The 5,347-nt window shown below is 53.3% G+C and overlaps 1 long non-coding RNA gene across 1 annotated transcript; it reads right to left on the reverse strand.

The window, feature by feature from the left end:
- Window positions 1-2,393, reverse strand: LOC119269345. Its single transcript, XR_005133566.1, has 3 exons — window positions 2,028-2,393; window positions 1,770-1,857; window positions 1-53 (listed from the first exon to the last, which is right to left on the reverse strand). It is a non-coding gene; the product is annotated as an uncharacterized LOC119269345 (long non-coding RNA).
- Window positions 2,394-5,347: the final 2,954 nt, after the last annotated feature.

Raw genomic sequence — 5,347 nt, forward strand, 5'->3', positions numbered from 1 at the left:
GAGAGCCGAACCTGTTTGGCCTCCAACTGAGTTCGATCGGACGCCTTCGGCACCTGCACGCGCACACACAGTAGACATCAAAACCAGGCCAAATCAAACTGAGCTCACACCAACCTATAGCTCTACAGGAGGGCAATCTATGGTGATGCTGCAACTAATTGGTCTGGGGCCGAAGTATCAGAGATGCCGTCAGGGGAGTGACGTTGTGTGCGAAAAACGTTGTCGATGTTGATGTTGTTAGTATTTTGCTGCAGTGAATTAAAGAAGCATCAAGTGTGCCCGTCCCCGGACCCGCTCGTGCTCCCTCTGATTTCATCGGCCTTATTGACGAGCGAGCCACTGCCGACGACATGAACTCATGCAGCAACGACGTGCATGACCATTGGTAACATCTAAATTTATAAAAGCAATCAATGTATTTTTATGTAACATCTGCTTTTGGAATAAGAAATTATGACCCATTAAATATGATAATTCGAACTTAGTCTTACCAATCCACATTTTTTTTAGAAATCTCCACTGATGATTGTAACAGAAGAATTCAGTCGACACAAAAAAGCCAGTCACACATCAAATCTTGGGGCATTATCGTTAAGTGAAAATTGAATTGAGTTACACTCTACAAGAGAAGAGAGTATGCTTTTCAATTTGTTTGATTCTTGAACCTATTTAGCCTGATACTGAATTATTCCTGAAGGACAGGAGCAATAAGAATTATGCTTGGGCAGAGTACTGAAAGTATTGTACCCGGCTACAATCTTGCACGGAGATTGCATGCATACAGGTTTGGGTTTCATTGGCACTCACAGGTAATGAAGGATCAGGTGTTTAAGTTACCTTGAGAGCTTTGTTCATATTCTGACCCAAGTTCATTTACTCTACTTATTGGATCCTGCAGTACCAGTAGTGAATTTCACAGCCGATTCAGAGCAAACAAACAGACAGAAGTAGAACCATGCACTCTCTTTGGCTGTTGGTACAACATGATGCAAATTATTTATGACGATCCATTATGCGAATTACCTATGATAATCTGAATCAACGAAACTACAAATATTGAGCAGGTGTACTGGATGCAGAGCAGCTATACTGTTTAGTCTCGGAAGGCAAAATATTGAACATATTAACAAAAGTGTAGCATCTGTAAATCTAGTTGATGAAGCACTACAGACTTGAATCAACTTTCAGAATGATTTGCACTTCCCACTTGTGTGGCAGACACAGTCAGCCACCCAGGTCAACCTGAGAGGTCTCTGATGCATGCATGAGTCAAACTGAAACCTAATGTCTACGCTCTATGATATACTGCACAAAAGATTAGTAACTGAATATTAATTTATTTACTATAGTATTAACTGTGCAATTATGGCCCATGCCCCCATCTATAAACTGTAGGGCTGCCCTAATGACAGTGCAACCGTGTGCTGAGAGTAAACATTCACAGGATCTCGGGAAGGTGCTTATTAGCAGCTGGCTGGTACGCATTGCATGTTATGGTTTCTCTTTTCTTAACAAACTTACATGAAAAAAATGGTTGGCTACAGAGCATAGAGTCTGATCTCTGATGTATTCATGTTCTCACTTTCTCACCAAATCTGAACCTAAACATTATATTAGTTTGCACTTCAAACATCTTCCGTCTAGTAATGCTATTCATGCATGATCAAGATGGTAGAAACACATACATGTGATTAATCAATTTCGAAAAAATACATGTGATTAATCAATTTCGAAAAAATACATGTGATTAAGGATGGAAAAAGACAAACCTGAGAGTTGGAGTAAGATGGAGTTGCATGAATTCTGCATCTTCACAGTTGCTAGCTTGACCCTTGCCAAAATAGAAGAAAGCCCTATCTGCAAAATCAAAAAACATATGAAAGCCCTGCAGTATCCATCCTCCCCCTACTAAAATCTGGCTGCAATCAGAAACATTTAATCATTGTCAACTGCTGAGATGGGGTAGGGGTCGAATCAACAGATCTTGGCAGTGCTTGTTAATCATCTATGCAGCAGAGGACACATACCGTGCGGCAAGTAGGAGGCGCGCTGTCGAGGAGGCTGGGCACCGTCGTAGGCGGGGCTGCGGGATGGACGTCGATGAGCAGCTCGTCCGTGCTCCCCGCATGGCCGACGAGCAGCTGCGGCTGGGTTTGACGGGAGATGGGGTGGATCCTGCCGATCTCGTCCGGATTTGGAGACCGCAGATCGAGGACGGGCACCGCAGAGTGGATGGACGGCGGCGGCAGCGAAGGGATGGGGGCGCGGGGGCGGAAGGGCGCGGCGGCGGAAGAAACCCTCACGTTCTCGTGCGGGGGAGCAATTTCAGGGTCGGCCGGTCGGGCGAGTAAGGGCTGCGTACGAACAGTTTTTTCTTTCACTTACGCTTGGGTTATAGTGGACTGCGGGTTAATTCCTAAAAACCATAGGGACCTTTACGTAAAAACGCCGCGACGGTGAACCCGAAGCCCCAATCCGTGCTTTATTATTAATTTTGTATTAATAAAGCCATCAACCAGCTATGATAATAGCCAACAAGACCTTACAAACAATGAAAAATAAAAGAAAATCAGGACGCAACCCTAGACGGCATATACAGATTGAAGAAGGAAAGCTACAGACTACAAACATATTGTATAAGCACAAGGGAAACCAGGAGTCGTTCCCTCCATCCTCCCCGCTCCCCCTCCCCCTCCCCGCGTAGCTGGCCACTCCGGCCGCGGCTGCCACCAACCAGCCTTGATGGGGTGCAGCCCTCGGTCTCCTGGATGCGGGAGCAGCGGCTGTCCGCCTGGGGGTGGCGTCGCTCTGCCCAGCGGTCCGTTGGCTGCCCTACTTCGTGGGAACAGGTTCCAGCCGAGCGGGCGGCAGATCCAGATCAGCCGCCGCGTATCTTGCAGCGCGGCGAGTCCTCTTTCGTTGCCTTCACTGTCGGACCGATGGATCTGGCCGCCCATCCCTCATCCCAGCACCAGCGCCTTAAATCCATCGTTGGTGTGCCCTTTGGCAATCAATTCCTCTCCCATCAGGAGGATGGGGAGGGATGGACGGAGGTCGTTTCGAGGAAAAGTCGGAGCGCTGGCATGAGGCCGACGGGCAACGCGATGCGCTCAAAGGCTGCCCGCTCGGACCGCATTCACTCTTCCCAGCGATCCCAGGACCGCGCTGCCTTCTTAAGAAGGTTCCGCGGCAAATGTTTTCGTTGCCCGAGCAAACACCACCGGAGAAAGGATTGCAGAGACCCACTGAGATGCGTTTTCTGTGAGCTCCAAGGGCATTTCGGGAGAGAGTGCCCAAGCCGCCGCAAGCTGCTGGAGGCCGGCCGTGCCGACCCGAAGCCGACGTCCACCAGGGTGCCGGTGCGGGAGCGACTCTGCTTCGACCCTCCCTCCCGCCCCGCCCCACCGCCGACCCCTCCGATGGTGGGCTTCTCCCACACCGACCCGTCCAGAAGGCTGCGCGACAGCAACAAGATGGTGGTTGCTACCCCGCCGCTCGAGCACGCGGAGTACGTTCTTCGCCAGCACACGGTCACCCTCACGGCCGCGGACCGGACGCATGCCACGAAGCCCATGGCGGTGGGCCGGGCCATCGACGCTCAGCTCTGCACTCCGCCCCATCTGCTTCGTGTCACGGCGCACCACCCTGAAGCCTTTATGGTGCATTTCGATCAGCCGGCGCACCGGGACAATGTTGTCCATCGCGGCATCATCAAGATGGACGGCGGCAAGTACTTCGTCCGAGCCTGGCACCCCGACGACCACGCGGCCATCCTGAAGCTCAACCTCCATGTGCGCATCGTCGTGGAAAACCTCCCCATGCAGTTCTGGAGCCTGGAGGGGGCGGACAAGGCGTTCGGTGACTTCGGCCGGATCGATCGCCTCGACAGCCGCACGTACGAGCGTGGGCACACTAAGACCTTTGCATGCTGGCTGTGGGGCTAGGACGTCGCCCACATCCCGACGAAGAGGACGCTCTGGGTCCTGCGACGGGGCATGGGGCGTGTCGATGAGATCTCGGCCTCTCCCCGCCAGACCGCAACGTGCCTCCTCCGCCGGGCGTGCACTGATACGACCTCATCATCCACGCCGATAGAGTGGAGGACCGGACTCCACTCTCGCCGCGATCCTCACACTCCGGCTAGAGCGGACTGCCATCCTCCGAAGAAGAAGACAACCGCCCCATGCCAAGGCTCTCTGAGCCGGGCTCTTGGGTGGCTGGCATTGAGGATGGCCAGAGCAGGACGAACGTAGTGTCCTCCAAGTGGCCACGTCGGGATGCAGCAGCTTCCCCATCCTCGGCGATAGGCGTGACCACAACGGGGACGACAACGGCAGCCGTAGCAGCAGGTCCTGGAAAGACGCACTCCGGGGCCACGGCCGCCAGTCCAAGAGCAAGGCGCCTGAAGCGGTGGAGCAGCGCCACCGTAGCAGAACTCTTGGCCCGCGCCACCACAGGGCAGGCGCAAAGGGCCTGTCGGTGCAGCGTGCGACGCCGCCCCTACCCCTGGTGCCAAGAGCCCCCGCCCCCCTCCGAAAGAGGACCCGATATCTTCCTTCTTCACCTTCGCCGACTCAAGCAGGGCCATCTCCCCCCACCGCGGACTGACTGCATGCAGATGGAATTTGAGAACGCTATGCTGGAGGCCCTGGCCACCCCTCTCGATTTCGAGGAAGACGCCGGCGTCTCCAGCAATAACAAGCGGGAGGCTGAGCACACCCCACTTGCGCTGCTCCCCAACATCATGCCCTGTGCCACCCAGCCAACTACTGCAGAGATAGCATTTCAGGTTGATGCAGTCACCCAAAAGGTCAACACCATGCAGATTCGGAAGAGGTCGGGCACCACAGATCTTCAGAGCCTCTTTGCCCAAAAGCCGGTTTCAGTGCTTGCCTCCCCAAAGCCGCCTCGCTCTTCAGCTCCCCCAAGACCAGAGCAACCTCAGTTCCCTCCCGCATAAGCGCAAGACAGGCTGCAGCAAACTGCACGGTTCCGGTGGCGCAAAGATCAATTCTTCGGCTGGTCCAGGAGCTGGGCAAGATGGGACCAAGTGACAAGATGACTCCACAAGCTGCAGATGCTCTGTTCAAGAAATTTGAGGTGCCCCTGACCAATGAAGACATCCACGTGATTGCTCGCCTCACCAACCTGAACGTTGACGCCCCGAGGATGATCGCGGCTGGCATGATCGGCCCTGATGGCGCTGCCAGCATGACAGTTTAGTGTTTTAGATGTGTTTTAGCCTTCTTAGTCTTCGTCGGCGGCTGGCCTTAAGCCAGTTGGAGTTAGGTTTATCTTCCATGTTTAGTCTCAAGTTAGCGAACAAGGCTAGACAACGACGGGGTTT

Source organism: Triticum dicoccoides, chromosome 3A, assembly GCF_002162155.2.
Source record: "Triticum dicoccoides isolate Atlit2015 ecotype Zavitan chromosome 3A, WEW_v2.0, whole genome shotgun sequence".
Taxonomy (NCBI): domain Eukaryota; kingdom Viridiplantae; phylum Streptophyta; class Magnoliopsida; order Poales; family Poaceae; genus Triticum; species Triticum dicoccoides.